This window comes from Pezoporus flaviventris, unplaced genomic scaffold (assembly GCF_033815535.1).
Source record: "Pezoporus flaviventris isolate CSIRO_AGI_PZ_B2104156 unplaced genomic scaffold, CSIRO_AGI_Pfla_v1 ptg000066l, whole genome shotgun sequence".
Taxonomy (NCBI): Eukaryota; Metazoa; Chordata; class Aves; order Psittaciformes; family Psittacidae; genus Pezoporus; species Pezoporus flaviventris.
This window is the reverse complement of record NW_026892614.1, coordinates 11,531,733-11,553,044: the sequence shown is the minus strand read 5'-3', so window position 1 is coordinate 11,553,044 and position 21,312 is coordinate 11,531,733. Positions and strand designations below refer to the sequence as shown.

The 21,312-nt window shown below is 46.6% G+C and overlaps 1 long non-coding RNA gene across 1 annotated transcript; it reads left to right on the top strand.

Moving 5' to 3' along the window:
- Positions 1 to 1,358: 1,358 nt before the first annotated feature.
- Positions 1,359 to 12,104, top strand: LOC133278451 (uncharacterized). Its single transcript, XR_009746561.1, has 3 exons — positions 1,359 to 1,482; positions 10,060 to 10,308; positions 11,151 to 12,104. It is a non-coding gene; the product is annotated as an uncharacterized LOC133278451 (long non-coding RNA).
- The last annotated feature ends 9,208 nt before the right edge of the window (positions 12,105 to 21,312 follow it).

The window sequence follows — 21,312 nt, the reverse complement described above, 5'->3', positions numbered from 1 at the left end:
ATGAATTTTTTTCTCCCAAGTCTTTTACAGACGAGGAGGATTCAGGGATTTCACAGCACACACGAGATTTCCTCTGGCCTGGAAGAATAATGTCAAGAGCTAGCTAGATTTCAAGCAGCCTTTACTCCTCTTCCCCCATCATTCCTAGACCTTTGGTGGAGTTCACCCAGAACATCCTTTTTGTTCACTTTGATTTACCAGCAACATAACATTTGAAGATGCACTTTCAGAACTAACGTCTCATCCTGTTGACTGAATATCCATCGAAAATGGAGATGGATGGAGTATGGATCAAACAACAGGCCCTACCCATTAGTCTCTTTCTAACAGCTTTTGGCTCTGTATATGCATTGCATCATGTATATAGGATTGTGTTCTGAGGTCCTAAAAATAATAAATAATAACTTAATTATTCATTATAAATTTCTGTTTATAGGCTGTACCTGCACAAGATACGATGCCAGGCCATTAGACATCAAAGGCTCCACGGTGCAGGCAACCTACAAAGGAGAAGTAAACATGATTTTTCCAGGAGCTCATTTCACTATAACAACAATAATAATCATGACCTTACCTAGTGCCTTTGATCCAGATTGCCAAAGCACTTTGTTCTCTGATTGAGAAATTACACATAAGATAGGATTCAATTTGCTCATCATGGGCACAGATTGGCAGGGTCAGTCTCTAACAATACTCAGAAACTCAGTTTATCCATAAAAACCAAAGGGAAATGTTAAGTCTGGGGAAGGAAATGTATGATTATCTTGGAGATGGTGGAGCTAATGGTCCCAATAATGTGAAAAGTGCTTTAGAATCTTAAATAGCACTGCGTAGCTAGGATATCCCTGAATGCGTACCTGTAAGGAAAGTAACTCCAGTGTCAGAGAGCATCGGTACTCCCCTAAGGGATCAGCATGCTCACCCAGGCTGGACCACCCATCCCACCATGTGACACTGAAAGTGACCTGCAGCATGGTTGCCACCAAAGACACACCAACAGAGGAGATGAGAACAATGCCAGTAAGACACTGGCCCTCCTGGTTGGAAACCCTCTGGGAGTTCCACTTACAAGAAAGAGGCAAGGGAAGCTGGAAAAGATAATCCAAACCGAGGAAGAACCAACATATAGTTCAACAAAACTGATCTAAATAAGGTAATAAGAGGATCTGCAGCACAATACATAGGAACTGAAGATCTTTTTGACTACTGCCGAGGTTCCAGATCTCCTGGAAGTTCATGGCCTACCTTGGAAATCACATTTGTGGCAATGCTGACAAATGAGAGTGGAGGGTTATGGTGGCTTCTGACAACCAAGCCCAGGATTGTTGTGTAACCTCACTGCTTTGTATTTCCCTTACATTAATCCTCAGACATTAATGAGAAATTAGCACAGCCGTGACTCAGAAGAGGGATATTAAGCAGGAAAACTTGAGAGATCGGAAATGGCTTAGTTCTCAGCAGAAAGGTAACCTCACAACCTCAGTAAGTCACAGGACAGACTAAAGAGCACTCTGGTGCTCTTGATAATCACATCATGACCAAGACAGTTCCTTTGATAGGTCCTTCTGAAATATAAATTAATTTACATCTGATCTTGGAAAACAAGAGACATTAGAGTGTTTTGACTGCCACAGTCACAGACAGTAAAAGCTGTGTCTGTCTTAGCAAGTAGAGCAGCATAAGAGCAGTGCTGGTCTGCTGTCGGTTTTACTTGTGATTGGTTCCAGCCTGGAGCTGCATCCTAAAGAGTCATAGCTGGAGCAGCTGAGGTGCACACCTGCATCTTCTCTCCCATGTCCCAGGCCTCTTCCATGGTGTGGAAACCGCAATTATGTGGCAGGACCAGGAGATCTATTTCTTTAATCCAGATTAAAATGACAGTGAGATGCACCTTATGTGTCCAGATCCTGCCTACCCAGCCCCAGCTCCACTTCTTTCCCTGCTAAAGCCAGGTTCCTACATGGACTATCCTACTCTGGCTGCAAGGTTTAAGCCTTCATGGGCAACCAGGGGAAAGAGCAGCAGTTTCTACAGTTTGCAGAGGAGAGCAAACACCCCAAGCCAGGCTCACTGTGGCAAAGTGAAGCAAGTGAAGCAAAGCCTGTCTCAGCCATGCACTTCTGTGGATGTGGACCTTGGTTCTGGACCAGTGTGAATTCCTACAGCACACACACCACCAAGAGCTGTGTCTTGTGACAGCAGAGCTTTCCTCTAGCATTTGGCCTTAAATCCCTGTAAACATCAGTACAAATAGGAGCTATACTTTGGGTTTAAACCAGTCAAGCTGCACTGAAAAAAAAACAAACCCTTTGCTGCAAGATTCAAGAGATTACCAATCTGCAGGCTGAACAATAGTGCCTGTTTTGCCACACACTGTTGTTCTCTTCTGGAAGTGGTTAACTTCAAGATGATGCAAATACTATTGTAAGCCCTTTGACTCTCCCTGCTGACAATCTTAGCATTCAGCTAATGTCCCTCTCCCACAAATCCACACTGCCTCTCAAAGAGCCAAGAGTGCTTGTTGTCCCCTGCCCAGCTGCCAAAACCCTCCAGCTGCCTTCTAATTACCCCTATAATGTGCTTCTGCATATGCAATACACAGTTCTGCAGCACACTGAAAATTTAAGGACAACTAAAATAAAGACATATCAAATTAAGTAGCACAAGGGGTACTGGAGCAACCACGTTGTTAATTTTCCTGTTTAATTCACTGATAACAGTTATTTTTGATCCAAAACTGCTGTACAATGAAGTGCCACACTTGAGCACAGCTGAATGTCAGGGATTCATTGTTTTAGGTCAGAAGAGACCATTATGATCATCAAGTGTAACCTATTACATAAGTGACCCAGGGTACCTCCCCCAGTCATTTCTGATGCTGGCCCATAACTTCTTTTTGAGCTGCCACACATCTGCTAGAAAGTCACCTAGACTCAGCTTAAAGACTGCAGTCTGGAGAGTCCACCAGGATGTTAGAAAAGCCTTTTCTTTGGTTAGTTACCCTCATATAACCAGTGCACCCTTTTTGCTCTTGTGCATTTGGCTTGCCTCTGCTTCCAGTCACTGGATTGCACAATGGTGGGGTTTTTTTGTAAATGGAAGTCCCCAGTCAGAAATCTCTTTCTTATTGCAGCACTTCTATGCTGTTATCAAGCTGCCTTATGATTTCTAAATTACGTGAAACAGATCAGTCCCCTGTAGCGTCCCATCCCAGGGAATGCTTTGTGGCTCTTGTATATTCTCGCAGTTCCCCTCTGAATGCTTTCATTTAGCCAAGCTTACGGGGGAGCGCGGTCGTCTTTGCATAAAGCAAAAGTTCTGTGTCAAAAGTCCTCAGACAATCAGAGTAGATGAGACAATGTCCTCAGTACTTGACGGCCCTCGGCAGTGGGGTGCTCTTGTATGTAAAAAACAAGGAATGTCCACGCCACTCAAAGGCCTGGCCATCCTCTAATTATTTTGCCCCAGCTTTTCTGGAGGGTGGGGCAGGGTGGCTGGATGAATGGGGCCAGCCACCTCACCGCTGGAAAGTGGAAGAAAGTAGTTTGACTGTATGGGTCACAGCTCCTGCTTGTCTCCAGCTATTACTAATAGGCTCAGTGTGGGCCTTGTGCTCCTTCCTGCTCTCCTCCCTGACAGCACAAGGGTCCACCTGCCTGCCTGAAAGGTGATGGCTCTTACCAGTTGCTCAAAATACTATCCTTTTCCACTTTATTGCACAAAAGCAGGCTGTCTGCATGCAGCTCCCAATACATCCAGCAACACCTCAGGAGCAGGCTTTTTTCACATGTTTATTTGGTTTGGGCACATCTGACCCTAGAGCCACGCACAGTGTGGAGTGGGTGAAGAAACATGCAAAGACAGTAATTAACTGCAGAACAAAAAGCCAAAGCAATGGCTGCAGGAATGGTTTTAGGGGCTGGACAGCAGGTTGGTCAGGCATCTGAGAGAAAGGTTTCCATTTGCCAGACCTGTTCACCCACCCCTATTTGTAATGTTCTCTGGTTTCCATGGGTCTTTTATCAAACATGAGAATGCAGAATGACACCCATGGATAAAGTGGGAAACTTGAGTTTCCATCCTTGGAGACCCATGGATAAACACCAAGTGGCAGGTATGGTACTGCTAACTCAGCAACACTTGCCTGTTTGTGCTCATTCTCATCATTAGAAGAAGCCAAGATATTTTGTTTTCATAGCTTTTTAACCTCTTCCTTCCCAAAAGAGTGTTTGTATTTATTTTGGCACCTTGAATGTTTTGAAGAGAGGATTGATTTAGATTCACTAAAGCATTTTTTTCCTCTTAATCCCATTAAGTCAGTCTCTAATTCTTTCCAGGGCTCCCTTCTGTGGAGCTATTTCCTCTTGGAATCATTTACTTTCTGTGGACTGGGGGAATTAATGAGGCAGATGCCGCTCTCATTCTCATCACTGTAAGCCCAAAACAACTTCAGCAGTTTCCTGGCAGCAATCTAGATTTTACTGGTGTAAATGAGGTCAGAATTTGGCTCAGTGTGCTTACTTTTGTGAAGAGACGAAGAGATTGCCGAAACCAAGAAGTCTTGTGCAGGATGGGAAAGTCCAGTTGGAAGTGGGTGAAGTCCACAGTTTCATTGAAAGGCTGATTTTCAGCATTTCCCCACCGAGAGGCTTTCCTGAGCCCCACAGCTATTCGCAGAGAACCCAGAGGGCTGGTATGCAAACACTCAGGGACACAAGTCCAAGGACAAAGACATTCAGGGGTGTCGGCATTGTCTGCAGGAACAATTGCAACAGCACAAACATAAGTCATGCCAATGCAAAAACGAAGGTTAAGAAACACAAGGAAAGATCAGCTGGCTCAGTCAGTCTCCAAGGGCCTCAGGGAAGGAGAAAACAAACAGAAAATTGAGATACATGCAAATGGCTAAGGGTTGGCATCAAAGGTCGCCACATATTATGATGGGTGCTATCAAGAAATAACACGTAAAGGAAACGTAACTAGCACAGGGGAGGAAGGGGAGCAGGGAGGGATTCTGGCTACAGACCGGTGTCAGAGGAAGGCTGAGGAAAGCATCAGCACCACAGTGGTGCCCTGTGCAGGGGCTGGCCCAGGCTGGGACCCTCTGGGAACTCTCAGGAGCAGCATGGGGGACCATGGTTCCTGGCAGAGTGGCACCCTGCCTGGCTGTGTAAAGAGGAAACAAGAGGAGGGAGGCAGCTATGGCCACTCAGCTCAATTTCAGTTCCTGGAAATGCACTGGAACAAATAATTAAACAAACTAATCATCGGCACCTAGGAAACAACCAAGAGCAAAGGAACAGCCAGTGCTGATTTGCCGGGGGCAAATCGTGTCAAATTGACCTAATTTCATCCTGCGACAGTGCTTGTGGATAGAAACAAAGCAGGAGACGTCTTGTGTCTTGACTTGGGAAAGGTCTTTGGTACCGTCTCACTTCATGTTACAAACTGAGGACACGAGCCCTAGAAGAATTACCTTAAAAAAGGGGTGCAAAGCCAGTTGAAAGACCGTCCTCAGAAAGAAGGTGTCTTTGTGAAAATACAAGGAAGGGCTGGGCAGGGTTCAACAGAGGTCCAGCCACTGGATGATCAAATAGCGAGCATCCTTATCAGATGTGCAGAGGACACTGAGCTGAGATGAGCCATAAGGACATGAGAGAAGAGGATTAGAATCAAAAATCACCCTGACATGTTAGAGAAAAGGTCTGAAATCCAGGATGTAATTCAATAAGGAGAGAAGCAAAGTTGTGCACAGAGGTGGGTATAATCAGCTGCACAGGGACAAAATGAGAGACAGACGATTAGGCAGATGTGGAACAGTGCAGCAACTCAGGAACCTGACATGAATAAAAAGTGCCATTCTGTCACACACAGCACAGTCACCATACCCTGTAAAATACATGGCTGATCCTTCTGCATTACCCAGTGCTGCTATGATCTTTATTCAGCTCAGGAGAGTCTAAAAGGAAGTGGGATGAAAGGTCTAGAAAAGAGGGCTTGCAAAGAAATGCTTATTCAATGGGGGTTGCTTACTCCAGCAAGAAGGAGAGTAAGGGAGACACCATGATTTTCAAGTATATGAAAAATGTTTCCAGAGAAGGAAGGAATAAGCAGTTTTCCAGATAGTTCTTTATATCCAAGTGTGTCAAGAAACAATGGGCCTGAATTGCGGGAAGAGACGTTAAAGATAGATGGTTGGCAAAGGGGAAGTCTAACAAGCGCTGAACCCATCTGCCTGGCAAGGATGTGAAACCTCTATCCCATTAAAGAGTAGACTGGAAACTTCAGGAACATTTCTGAAAGCAGCCTCTTGAGGTCCTTTCTAGCTGTGGTTTTCTCTGATTCTGTGATGAATGGTTTTAAATGAATATAAATTACCTCACCCAGCGACACAGACGCTCAGGCTCGGTGATGAATAGTGATCAACGACAAAACTGTCAGCTTGCGGGGAGGCATCCAGTAGGGTTATTACTAGAAACTGGTGTTAGCTCCAGTTTTATTTACCATCTTCATTAATGATCTAGAAAAAGCATTAGACAGGCTGTTTATTAAAACTGCAATTGATACTACATTGGGGAGGAGATGCAATCACCAGCCAGGAGTGGAATATAACACAAAAGGACAAAAAAAGATATGGGACATGGGGAGAAAATGACCTAGCTCAAAGGACACACAGACTAATATGTCTAGGGAGGAAATAGTCCAAAATTAAGACACCCTATGGGAGGAGGAGACCCAAATGCAGTGAAAGACTTTGCAGGGTTAGCATACAGGAAATTGGAGAGGAATTTACAATGTGTCACGTCAACAGAAAAGGTCTCAGGATGGTTTTGGGCTGCATGACGTATCCCAGGGCAGAGAGATAAGCAACTGTCTGATTGCTGTTGTGCGATCTTTCCTTTTGGATGCCTCCTGAGCAGTCACCAGGCTGGAGGAGGAGCAGGGAGAACCAGCAAAAAAAACTGCAAGCTGAGAAGACTGGTTTATAGGGAAAGGATTATGTAGGTATTCTGTGGCAAAGTAACAGCAGGCCCACACTTCTGAAGTGAAGATAAGCATGTCAGAAAAGGTGCCTTTTTTTCCAGGCATAACTACAACAGAAAAATCAGACACTGTATTAGCGTAAGATATTTTAAACTAGCATTGATGTTTCAGATGGCTGCAAAGCAGTTTCAACCCAAGGCTTCCTGAGCCTTGTCCTGGATGCTGGGGTCCATGCTAGGGCAGAGCTGTGTGAGAGCTGAGGCATCACCCCAGCACCTGCCTAGAGGGGTTCACCCTGCAGAGGAGACTCCTGGGGAGCACTGTTGCTGTCACACAGTTGCAAAGACATGGGTAGGAACTGTGTGACCAGAGCCATGGTGACATTCATTGATAATGGAATTGCATAAGCAAATCGACACAATGAGCCATGTTGATCACAGGGGGAGAAATCAGTGCTTCTCCGGGGGACAAATCAATAGAGAAAGAGATGCTATTTTCAGGTTTCTGAAGAGGTATTAGTGACAGAAAGAAAGCACAGATATAAAACTGTACTTGACAGAGCCCTTTAGAGACAAGATAAAGGTAAAGGCTTTTTCTAACTTGTGATTTTGAGCCTTTTCACTCTTTGTCCAGCTGGCTTTTGAGATTGAGGTCTAGGAGTGAAATAGTGTGTTTGTCCCAGCTGATGCTGGAGCACTCAGGCTTTGAACAATAAGGCTTTGTTCTTTTGCCAAATGCAGCAATGCCTGTGCTGTTGCTTGGGAAATTAAAAAAAAAAGGGAACAAACACATTAGGAAGTCACTGAAAATGAAATGATGGCTCACTTCAAGGAGTGCAGCAACACACTGCGGAGATGAATGAGCTCTGCATCGCATGTGAGACCATGAGGAGGAGAGATCTTCAGGAAGACACCCCTCGGTTCCCCCCACATTTGCAGTATGACAGAGGAGATGACCTTCAGATAATGTCCCAGGGATCAGCAGGCACCTGAAATGCTTTGCAGGGGATTGCTGCTGACCAGAGCTTTTGCAGGGAGCGTGGGCATTGCTGGTAGGGCGCTGTGTGCAGATGCACCTCACCTTTGAGGAGCAGTCACCACAAAGTGAATTTGGAAGCTCCTTCCAGCAGAAGCCTTCAGACCAGGCTCAGCAGCACAGCTGACACGCCAACGCTGTCTGCAGGACCACAGTGAGGTGCAGGACAATCAGAACCTTGCCAAGGGGATGGCAGCTCAGCTCCTGCCTCACAGCCTGGTGCCACCAGTGACAGGGAGGGAGCAGTGGGGAAATGAATCCACGAAGAAATGTGAAGGGAAAATGGGCAGACAGAATAAGCACAGTGGTCTGGAATAATAAATGTATGGAACCTACATCCTTAATTTTAATGGGGCCTCTAATAGCAGGGTGAGTCAGCAGTCAGTTATCTCCCAGAAAATGTGGGGCTCTGGCAAAGTCATTCCTCTCACTTGCTTGACAATGGGAGCTGTGGGACTCACAGTATGAACACAACCAACATAAAGCTGAGCATACGTTACCTTAAACTTGTTCTCTGCTCACAGGGGGGGATTAAGCAATACGAAACTGCAGGAGCAGCTCAGGTGGGAAAGATTACTTCACTGGGGTATGGGCTCTTATTGGAGCTAAGGGAAAGGGCTTCAAGTTGTGTGTTGTATGCAGGGACCTATTACAGTGAAAAATGCAGAATACAGCAATGTGGAGGCCTGGGAATGGGTGAGAGGACATTAAGCCTACATGGGAGTGTTAAAGCCAAGCAAAGAAGACAGAGTGGCAGAAAGATGGGAAGAAAAATGGTGTGCAGAGCAGCTAATACAGGGTCAGGATGAGATTCACATGAGCTCATCCAAATGTGTCTCAGGCCAGTAACTGCACAGCAATCACCCTGTGCCTGTGCCCACGAGTGCAGGGAACCGCAGGAACAAGGGGTGGGCCCTTCAACTCTCTAATTCTCCCTCCTTATTTTGCAGAATTGCCACATGCTGAAATAGCAAATGATGTATGAAATGAAAAATCGCTCCCCAACCAATGCATATAGATGATGCAGAGAGTATTTGGCCATTATTTCCTTGCAGTAATATTTATCTACATTAATACCTTGTTCAGAGGTAGCTGGAAATACCCAGAATGTGTGCAGCAAGGGGATCGGAAGAGAGATCAGGGAGAGAAGCAAAGCAGCAAGGCAGGCACTTAAGGAGGCAGATGCAAAGCCCTATAAATCACCAGCTCAGTCTGGCCCAGGTTATTAGCAACCACAAGGCAATACTCTGGCATCCAAAGAGAACCAGTTGCCTGTAAAGAGCAAATTCATTTAGCAGAGACTTCAGAGGAGTCATTGCCATTTGGAGGCAGCTTCAGGGATGGTGTGGAACAAACCGGTGGCCCCAGGCCAGCGCCTGGTGGGGAAGTATTTTCACAGTGAGAAAAGCCCTCCCCAGCCAGCATGTAATGGGGTGGCGGGAGCCAGCCCAGCCATGAGTGGGGACAGAAGCAGGGGGTGCTTCCTCGTGACAGCACCAGGCAGAGGCAGATTGCTGGGGCTCACATCATGGGCAGCCCCAGCCGCTTGGTAGCCCTGTGATACTCCTGGAACAACTTCAGCCTCTGTCCTCACGGAGAAGCCTTCTGAAGTTCAACAGAGAATAACCTCTCCTTCAGGGATTTTACATCACTCCATCAAATTTAATAGAAAACGGTTCCTAGCCCAAAAATCATATGAAAAAAGGATCTCATTCTTATTAAATGTGTAGGCTTTCTACGAATTTCTTCTGAGTGCTGTTGGCCCTGTTGCTGTTGAAATCCCACGGAAGCTTTCCCCGGGACTGGCCTGCAGGTCTGCCCTATTCCAGGGCACAACAGTTAACTCCAAATTTCAGTCTAAAACCAAACCAATCTCCACTCTTTGGCAGGGCATGGTGCTCTTGCTTCAGGCTGCACCTTTCCACCCTGGTGCTGCAGGCTGCACTGAGCTCAGGCTGTTGCAGAAGGGTCTAAGGCAGAACAGCATTTTGGAGAGTGGGATCCAAAGGCAAATGCGTGAATCTTCCTTTTTTGTTTTAGAGGGAAAGGGTACCTGTGTCCTGTTAGAGCTGGTGACCCTGATGGAGCAGGAAGAGCAATACCTGGAGAGATGCTGAGCTCCTATGCATGCTCACCTCCTGCCCCTCCTGCCTGACAGCCTGCTCTGACCTGACCATGAGGACTGCAGAGCCCTTCCACACCTGCAGGTTAGAGATTATAAAGGCACAACAACAGGGAGGCAAATACCAGACTTATTTTCAGTTTGTGGGAGGTTTTACAGGAGCCTAGGTACAGAGGGTTGGGTAAATTCAGTGCTCTTAATAGCAGGAACAGGTTTGCAAAGGGGTTCACAGTGGAAGATCTTGGATAGAAACAGGGTGGGGAAAATCTGCTTTCTTGTGAAGCCTGATGCTTGGTCAGGTGTGCTTGGTTGTTTCACACAGTAAACACCTGGGAATGCCCTTGTCTTTCTGTATGCAGGAAACGCAGTGCTGGAACACACTGTCACGTTACTGCACATCCCAGCCCCAAAAAGCTTGAATGATTTCTGACAGCCCAGTCCTCTGCCTATCCTTGGTAGCATGCCCAAAAGCTTGGCGTAGCTCTCTAGTTTGTAATCTCCACACACAGAATTGTGTTTCATAAGGTGCTGGCCAAGCACAGCATCCATGTTTAGCAGACAGTATTTAGTGCTGCTGACTCACTGATGTCTGCACACAGAACTACACTTGGAGATGTCTTCCTGGAATTGGGGGAGAGGAGGTAGACCCAGCTGAATGCCTCTTGCAAGCACCCCTGCCATTGCACAGAAGTGCCAGCTCACAGACGGACCCAATGGACAAAGGCAGTAGAAGCAGCAGAAAACATGCACTCAGTCAAAGACACAGTATGGCTTGGTGTTAGCAAAAAAGGCTATTGAAGAGCTCTGAGTGACTTATAAGATAAGATAACAAAATACCTTACACATAAGCAGCTAGAAACCCAGGGAGGAAACAATCCTACAAGATGCATTTAGTATGTTCCTTTTGCCTCCTCTTACACACATTTTACCTCACACAGCAAAGCAGCTGAAAACTGCTGATAACTGCTTCTGCCCTCCTAAAATTTCTTGGGCACACTTAACGTTTCAGCTTTGCAGTTGACTCTGCATCTGACTTGACCTTCAGATACCAGGGAGTCAAGATGAACTGCAAATATGCATCCAAAGACAGGTTTTGGCTCTCTGCCTCGTGTCTAAAGCACTTTGCATTGTCTCTGAGTGATAACACACTTACATGACAACAGAATATATTTCAAGATAACATTAAAGATGTGATCCACAGAAACTTTGCTATCAAAATATAGACTGGAAGGTCTGGAAAAATAATCTACATTCTGAACTGGGCTTTCAGACCGACAGGACCTCTAAAATGGTCAGCCACAAAATCCACACAAAGCTCACTGCATACTGGACAAGGACATGGGAAGCACTGGCTAGCTTGATGGGACTGACCAGCATGTAAACCTGGGATGGTGCTACTGAAGTTGGAGTTACCCCTCCTGGGTGCTGTTAACCCAGGAGATTGCACTGACCATCTGTCCACCCCATGGTCAATCCCACAGCCCTGTAGGCATTCCTTTGGCAGGTGCCAAAGGAACATATTGCTGGTGGACAGGAACATCTGCCATGTGCTGCAGGAATTTAACTGAAAGGGAATCTCAAGTAAGGATGCTGCATTTCCAGGTCACACACTTGGACGATACAGCTGTGTAGGGTACACATTGAAAAGTCACTTGCACACGCATGCTGTTAGCTCCACAGCAGCACTGGGGGCCAGCGTGACTACCCCTAAGAGGCACGGAAACCTCTAGGAGCAAATTAAAACTTGCCTCAAAACCAATGCTGAAGGCAATTCACAAGTAATTGGCTAAAATCACCTGGCAAGAATACCTGTCTCTACATGTGGGCCACAAAATCTATAGACGAGACTAGTAAGCATCGGCACGGGCAGTGTGGCACAGCAAAAACATGTTTAATCAGCTTGCATCTTGAGCTTTAAGTCACTTAAACAACGTGGAGACCCCTAATCAAGCCTTTTTTTTAAAAAAAAAAAAAAATTGCTGTAAAATATGTGGTTTTTTCCACCAGGTTGATGGGAACAGTTGAGATTATTTAGACTGTTTTCCCCTAGGAAACCCCCAAATTCTTGTCTCTGGAAATGTTTTTACGTAAACCCAAAGAGAAAATAATTTTCATGGATTCCATAAGTAGTAGAATTTACAAGGTCTCTTCCATACCCAAAATATGATTTCAAAATTTTACTGGCGCTCCATGAATGCAGAGCCTGTTGAGGAAAGTTGGATAATAAAACATCAGCACTTGATGCAGTCTTCACCCTTCCAAAAGCTTCTAAAACATTCTTAGCCAAATACTTTCCTCATAGGTTAATAGGAGATGATGTGGACACAGTTCAGTTCAGACAGAGCACTGCATGTCACCATACCTTTTAAGTCAGGGGGGGTCCTGAACCCAGGAAGGGGGCTGAGCCATGGGAAAGTCCAGAAGCAGGTGCTTGCCCTCCCTGCAAAGTAAAGGAGGCCTCTTGCCTGGCACCCTCCTGGCCGTTCCTGCCTATCAGCAATGGTGAGCTTGGGAGAGCCACTCTTGGGATGCACAGAGCCCATGCAGCACATCTGGAGGCAGCATGCACATATAGTCTTGCTGTTTATGTGTGGAATGTCTAGGTTGCTAATAATACACCTAAATGAGGTGTTCAGTGGCCACTGGGTGACTAAAAAATACAAGCGAGAACTTTTTTATTCGGCCTCTTCCAGTTCTTCCTCTTGAAAGATACAGCACTCCAGGAGCAAGGAGACCAGTAATTTTGGCAGTGTCCAGGAGCAGCTTTATCTAGGAAAACAGATCAGCTTCTCATCAGATGGAATAGCTTCAATGAGCTGAGCTAGAGGCAGAGCATGGGTGCATCGGGGTCATTTGATCCTCTGTGCAGGCATCCTGCTGTGTTACCCTGTCTTTCTGGAAATCACACCAGCAGGCACGGTGTGGGAGCAGCAGCCATCACCATAGCCCAGCACCAGGTGGATAGACCTTCAGCCATTGCGTCCCTCCAAAATGCCTTCCTCCACAAACACTGAGCACCGGGTGGCTCAGGATGTTTACAGGCTGCTGCTCGGTTTTCAGCTTGTTCCCCTGAGGGATGAGGTGCGGTGGGCAAGTGGTTAGCTGGGGCAGCTTCACACCCTGCTGTCCCCTCAGCACAGAGGCAGGAGCTGTGGTTGGGGACACTGGTTTTAGACCATGAAAAGGAATGCCAGCATCTGATTTATGCTACACAATTGCTTTCATTTTGCATTTCAGTCAGCTTGGACACTGAGGAGAGATGAGCAAGAGTGATTAAGAGTCAGGCTGTCATCACCCTTTCCCTCCTACTGCCATTGTTCTGGTGCAACGCTCCAAAAAAAAAAAAAAATCATCGGGACTACCTTTGGGAGCAGCCGCCTTTCTGCTGTTGCCATCAGACCTGTTTCTGTGCTCCCTCCCACTATCCTGCTTGCATCAAAGCCTGCACTGAACACAGGTGGTGGAAAGGAACATTTGCTGTCAACTGGTGCAGCAGCAGATGATGGTGTGTGGACTACAGATGGCTGATCCCCTTCCCCATGCAGTTCTCATTCGGGGTGCTGCATGCTTCTCCTTTGCGTTCAATGTGTCCTGCAAGGGGCTCTGACTGGAAAAGCCCTGCACAAGACAAATTCCCAGGCAGCTGCAGAAGGCTGGAATCATTTTCCTGAGAGACTTTTTAATATGCAGAGCAGTGCTGGGCAGCACACTGGATGCAGAGTGCCAACTGGTTCTGCCAACCCTTGTAGCAGCACAAGCGAGGGGCAGCAAACTGTGGTCCAGAGAGGGTGGGAAGGTGGGGAGGGCTCCAGCCTGGAAGCCCATCTCTTGTGAACCTATGTCTTTGGGCTCCTTGACTCCAAGCGATCACTGAACAACACAGCCCCCTCTCTGTTTTGATGGTCTAAATCCCTATAAACAGAGTGCTTATTCTTTTTTCTTTAACGCCCTTTGTGGTTTCATGAAAACGCCGGATGCTGCAGTAGGCTGAAGCATGAAAGGTTCCTCTCTCTATCCTGTCCTCCCTGTCCAACAACCACACTAAAAAGAAACCACCAAATAAAGTGCTTGCAAATACGTGGACCAACAGCCCTGGTGATGTAAAGCTCTCCAGTTATTCACAGACCAAATTGAGCCCCGGCAGCAGGTGTGGTTCCGAGCTTGGCCCTCACCAGTGCCAACGAATGCCATTCCGAAGGCTCCACCTCACCGCGTGCTTTCTTTGCTCATTCAAACCCTCGGCAGTGTGCTGGGGGCTCAGCAGTGGGGTGATGCAAGGGAGGGGTGATGGCTGGAGCTACCCCAGGGATGAGAGTGGGGAGGAGGCAAATCCACATCTGCAAAACACTCCCAAGCCAATGCTGCAAGCAGCTCCGTGGGCAAGTTAAAGTTTTTCATCGCTGGAACTTTAGGTTCCTGTTTACCAAGCATTTGTTCACTGTTTATGTGTTTGAGTGAATGAAGAAATGAACCATAAGGCTGGGCACAAATGCCAAAACCCTGCTTAAATATGTAAATCACCTCCCTGCAACTTTCTGTGCCTACTTCGGAGCTGAAAACCAAATCCCTCTCCTCAGATGTGTTGTTTCACATGAGCTGCTGCCACTTCCCAGGTCACCACCAAGCCACTGTGAACATAGCCTCTGCTTTCCTGGCAGCTCCATCGCTGCGTTCATAAAGGCAGAGGCAAGTCACCAAAACAGCCATGCTCTGCCCTGCCCAGTGCTCCCACTGCCAGTCCTACCCTGTGTGGGGCACATGCCCCAAAGGAGCAGCAAAGGGAGGAAGTCCTAAATTCTCCTCTCGTCTCAGGACCATGGTTGCTGCAATCATGTTCCAGCCCCACAACCTTTAAATAAGCTTGCAAGTCACAAATTCTGCTTTTCCTGAGGAGGGGAGGCTTCCCCCATCCTGGACCTGTTTGCTACACCCAGCTTGAGCTCCATGCTCATTGGTAACTCCAGAACTTCACGCTCTCTTCTGCTTCATCAGAAGCAGCCTCTCTGGCCGTCTCTTTCTGGTACCTGTGTGCCCAGAACTGAGCAAACCCTCTGAAGCCCAGAAAAAGCCTAGATAGATACCCCTGAGATCTGGAAGGGGAATAGATTTTGCATGTCTGGTGTAACAGAGAAGAGAGGCCACCCTCGTCACGCCATAGCCACCCCAGGCTCAGCTTCTGGCTGCCATGTGGTACTGTAGAACCCCGAGGGCACCAGCCCCGTTGCAGGTAAAGAGTGTTATCTCAGGGGCAGCATCTCTGTTCCACTGATACAGCTCCCCCTGCACACCCAGACGAAGGACACTCATAAGACAAACAATCCTGGCTATTTTCTCAAGCTGGTAACACAGAAAGAGGGAGAAAGGACACAGCTGTTACAGCTTCCAGCAGTCCTCAGCCCTGGGAGGTCAGAGCCCTCCTCTCAGGGGGCTGAGGAGCTTTTCAGCTCTTTGACCACCATCCCCTCTCCCTGAACACCCATTGCCTCTTTTGTCTCTGCACAGCCTCCCCATCTCCTAAGAACAACACTGCTCTGCCAAGAACCTAAATCAAAATGCACTCAGAAGGCAAGGAGAAAAGTTTCACCAGGGCAATGGGACAGGCTCATAGGTAGCAGCAACAGCAGGTACGAGAGAGGGCCTTTTAAAGGATAAAGACACACAGCACCCATTACACTTTCTCACCTCCATCTCTAGCAGGGGGGGCATTGAAACTCCCCCATGCAGCACACCTGATGTTTTCATTCCTCTTTGCTGACTTGATTTCCTGTTGGAATTCAGGCAGGGTGATGTGACATGCCATGAAAATTCAGGATGGCTGTTCATGCTCCTGACAGCAGACAGTTATGGATTTGATAGACATTTTCATTGTTTATTTTCTGCTTTCTCACCCCACGGAAGCCTTTGCATCACGTGTTCATCTTGCTTAGAAGACGTGAGCAGCCCAGCAGAGCTCCTCAGCATGTTGTATACCTAGAAACACCTGGAGGCTACTTGTCTGTCTCTCCTTATCACATTTATGTTGCTGTCCTTGGCCTAGGTGGGGTCTCTTCTCATCAGGCTCAGCAGAGTAATGCTGTGGCCTCTCACACAGGAGCTCCAGGCTCCTGCCTCTGTAAACACTTCTTACCCATCCAGATTGAAGTCCCTCAGGGGTGTGGCTGTACTGTTCTCGGACACACAGAAGAGCCACTGGAAAGCACCTGGTCTGTCTGATCCTGCCAATGTCACTTCCATCATAGGCTGCACAACTGAAATTCAGAAGAATTAAGTGAGCCTCTTGCTCCATGCAGGAATAAATGCAGTGAAGAGGATGGATTTGCTGGCAAGCACAGATTGCAAGGTGCATGTGCTTGAGCTTTGCGCATGAATGTCTTGTTTCATAACTACTTCTTATTGTTTTCTTATTCAATCCAAAGGCTAGCATTAGTTCATGCAAGCCAGGAGCATGCTCTGGTCCAATGGTGGAGCTTCCTGCTGTGCTGGCCAGAAGGGAGCTCCTGTGCTCCAGCCAGTTTCCCAGGTAAGGGAGCCTGGAGGTGGAAGCTCATGAGACCAGGGCACTGAAGCATGGATCTGAACATGCAGTCCGAGAAGTTTAAGTTGTGATCCATAGGCACCCAACTTCCATTTATTTCACTAAGAGGGCAAAATGCCTTCAGGTGTTTGTAAGGGTAACCCTAGGCTGAGGTCCTCACTGGGGCAGGCCTGTATGAGCAGGATAAAACGTTCTCTCTTTAGTCTGACTTTAACGGTAAGGTGCTACATAAGACTGTGCAGACAAGGGTGGAAAGTGGTAGAACAAAACACTAAAGCAGAAACCTGCTGCATGCCAGGCAACGGTTTCAACTCACTGCCCGCCTGCTTTATCACACTGGAGACCACAGAGACATGTCTCGAAGATATTAATGCACCTTTCTTAGCTTTGGCTTTCTACTTCTTGTGCCTCACAGAGACATTCATATCAAGAAAGCATCAATGGATTGAGCCATCTGCTGTATTTTGTACCAGACAGGGATTTGTATACCACCAGAAGCTCAGATCCAGAGTAACTGTCTCTTCCAAACAACTCCCCTGGGACAGTGAGAGCTGTAGAAAAAAAACACAGAGACAAGTCCTTATGATGCAAACACTAGGCACCCATGCGTGACAGAAATTAGCTACCCTGATACAGGCGCATCAGATGCTGCCTTGCCTCTGCCCTGCCTCAGAGCAGGATTCTTGCACTGCAAGTACACTCTGTGTCCTGTTGGTCACCAGAGACCAAGAGTGCTTCACAATTGTAGTGAGCAAATGACAATGCTACCTTTTAATGGGGAGCACATGCAAATGTAGTAACTACCCAGAGAGAAAAGCAATACCTGTTCCATCCTTTCCAGCACCAGGAGAGCAGAACAGTTGCAACAATTGGCACGCAGAAGTGTCAATTCACTCATTGCTCACTATGTCTGGCTTTTTGGGAAGGATCCCTCACAAGGTAGCTTGTGATTGCTTGGATTGGAGTATGACCAAGGCCATGCATTAGCAGCCCAAACCATCATATCAGAGGCATATTCTAAGATTAAAAATAACCAGGGTTGCCCACACCCACTTCCAAGACCTCCACCTCGCTGTGAGCCTGCCGCTGCCATAGCTGCAGAGCCCTCCACTCTGGATGAACAGCACTCTGTGGGAGCAAGTGCTACAGCAGAGGCTCTGTCGCTGTGATTTCCCCAGCTCTGCCCACAGATATAAATGTGAAAAACAAAAGCAGCACGGCTGACACAGCTAGAATGCATCTCAGTTCACACTGAATATTCATTCCCCACTTTTCCTGAAGACCTTCAAAAACCCGAGTGCTCACCAGAACAGTCGCTGCCTCCTTGTGTTACTTTATTGCAAAAGGGGCTGCCCTCTAGAAGGTTAAGTAACTTCATGAAGTATATAACAGGTCACTTGGCTAAGCAGACCGAGCCGGCTGTCCTATAGTCTCCTTCACATTTTCATTAAATCTAAAATCAGTTAATATTATCTAATATAAATGCAGCGGCGCCAGAGACTCTAAGCTGAATAAGAATTTTGAATTAAGAGTACAGAACAATCTGAAACTGCCTTTGCAAAGAAAAATTGGAGCACCCAAGGGCTCAGTCTGGTCTCACAGAGGCACAGCATTGCCATGAAATGGCTGTGAGCTGAATAAGTGCTCTAGGTATTAATATTCAAAGCAGGGCATTGCATATGGCTTATGAAACACCTCTTCATGTGGATTAAAGACCTGTTCTCAAGGCTGTGAGCTTCCCACTACAACTGGAGCCACTAGGCTCCAAATTCATTACCATAGCACACTTAACTGGAGAAAAAAAAACATTGGAAGGCTTCCCTTTCTATTAGCCTATTAGTGAACCCAGGCTTCAGAGCAGCACAGCCGCTCTGAGTAACCTCTGGCTCAAGGTGAGAAGCCTACGTGGGATTAGTCCAAGCTGCAACCAGGTGGAAATATTAATGGCCCTAGTTAGGGAGCCACAGAGGGGGTTTCCTGGACCAGTGAGGACAGCAGAGTCTTTCCAAAAACCCTGCTAGCTGACCTGGTTTGTACCCTGTGCTCCTGTTTACCCACGCAGGCTGCTGCATGGTCCCCAGGCACGTTCTTCTGACCATGCTACCGGCCCACTGGCATCATTAGCACTTAAATGGGATTGTAGACATTATGGACCTAATTACACTTAGAGAAGGGTCTTAATGCAAGGCAATGAAACCCTCTGTGGATGTTTTCTATGTACTTTACTTGAATGAAAATCATATTTTTGTTTCCAGTCAAATATATGTTGTTATATAAATGTGCATAGCCCTCCCCCTTCAAGTTTGATTTGGTAACAGTTCTCTGTTGCAGTGGCATAAACTCAAGTGCAGTGAGTATCTTCCATCTATGTTCTGCTGCTGAAAAGCAAATTCCTCCTGGCTGAGGAGGGCAGATTTGTCACTGTGGTACCATTTGATATGCAAGAAAAGATGCAGAGCACGTGACAGGTTTATTTGGCCAGGACATGGCTCCTCCAATTGCTGTATCTGGGCAGTGCTCCAGAAGGAAAGCAGAGGTTTTGGTCTATTCCAGCGTATCTGTCCCTGTTTTCAGAAAACATTTCCTTAAGTAGGCCAAAAAATGCCTCTTAAAACTTGAGCTTTGGAGGATACATTTGTAAGGCAACACAGACACAAACGGGGTGACCAGCTGTTCTACTTTCAGAGGTACTGTCCTAGTTCTGAGAAGACAATCTGCACTGCACCCCCCATAGAGGAGAGAGGCCAAATGTCCTACTTTCTGTTCTGGGTGGCCTATTCGTCCTACCATGAGAAAGTGAGGCGTAAATGTACACATGAGAAAAGAAGAAACCCTCCCCACCATAGGCCTGCACAGAAAGCCAAGAGTTGCAAAAGGCCCAGGCCACTTCCAAGTTATGCCTCAAAATCCTACCATTTCAGTTCAGACTCTTCTCTTGCAGCTGTGCTAAGGTGCAGCGAGTGCTATTAAAACCTGGTTTCCCTGTCCTCTAATGTCACCTCCACTCTGAAATCTCACCTTGTTAACACATGCAGTTCACTGCTCAGTCTCAGCTAGTGGGAGCGTATTATCACTTAGCTCTGATTCAGCAAGACAACTACATTTACACATTGCCTGTGCCTGCTCAATAGGGCAGCAAGGGACATTCCTGAAGCTGTTTTTAACTCTATTAGGCATGAACTTAAACTTAAGCGTGGATATAAGTGCTTGGTTACACTGATGCCATGGTAAAAAAAAAAACAAACCTAATGCCTCAGAAGACTAAGCCTGGACCTGAGAATATTTTTGATCATGAACTTCAGAAAAAATCTTAAAATACAAAGAATTTATTCTGGAGATTCTTGACAAGCATGAAAGTAATATACCCAGTAAAGATCCCATTCCTAAGCAGTAGTGACAACACACTGCTATGAAAACCCAGGCTTCAGCAACGCAGTGGATACACACAGTACCTTTCTGCGCTGTTTGCATTAAGCCTTAGCCAACAGTGTGCACTGAAGTAGAGTGAAAACAGGTAAAATTAGAGACCATGGGTAAAATTGGAGAGCATCCCTAAATTAGAACTACCACCCACCCACACTTTCTCCTGCAGCGTTTACTGTCAGTCTCAACTGTCTTCTGCTCCTCAGTAAGACAACCTGGCTAAGAGGCATGGAGGAGCTGGATGTTTGCTTGGACGACTTTAACTGACAGAGCCCTGTCACTTATGCAGATAGCAGGAGGCGGAAAGGGAGTGAGACCTTCCATGCACTTTATCAAAACAGACAGCAACAAAAGCTGTACTCGTTAAGTGCAGAACATGGACTCCTCAGGCCTTATTCAGGTTCTCAGAGGTATTTATCTCTGATAGCAAGGTTTCCTATGCACACAAATCCCTCTTTCCTGGGCATCCATCCTCCATGGTGCCAGTGACTACATTCATACAGGCCTTTTAAAAATCTTCACAAGTCCAAAGGCTGTATGGCAGTTTCCTGATCTTTTGTGGGTTGCATCTCAGTAGATAGAGAAAGATGACCCGACAGATCAGATCTGCCGTTTCACACCCTCTGTTTCACACCTCTTCAGTCTCAAGCTGCTTGGCTTTTCTCTTTACTCTGCAGTTTCAAACTTTGTAAACTTTGATCAGCAGTTTGATCACAGTGTTGCAGGGGTTTGGGGGCAGAGAAACAAGAACCTGCCCGCACTTCTTTATTCAAAGCATCTATCCCACAGTATCAATGACTGGTTTTCATAAAAAATGGATGACACTTTCAGATAAAATGCTTTCTATGTTTCGACATTTTGGTTTCAGTTGAAGCAAAATTAAATTTCTCAGAAGAAGGGGTTTGGAAATACTATCTTACTGCTTACAATTTGGAAAAAAAAAACAAACCCAACATTACTGCACTTGCATCACATGTCCTTCACTTTCTGCACAGACAGTAATAGTGGGGTGAGCCATCTCATTATTGCAGCCATGAATAGCCGAGAATGCAAAAATCAACATCTGAAACTGGGTGAGCTTTTGATGCTAGCTCCATATGACAGCTTTAACAAGACTCCCACCCCTAGTGAGTCACTAACTCTCCCTGCAAACCCTCAGCCAGAGCAGGAAGCACGAGCATGCGTTGTACACAAAGCCCTCTGGCAGGGAGAA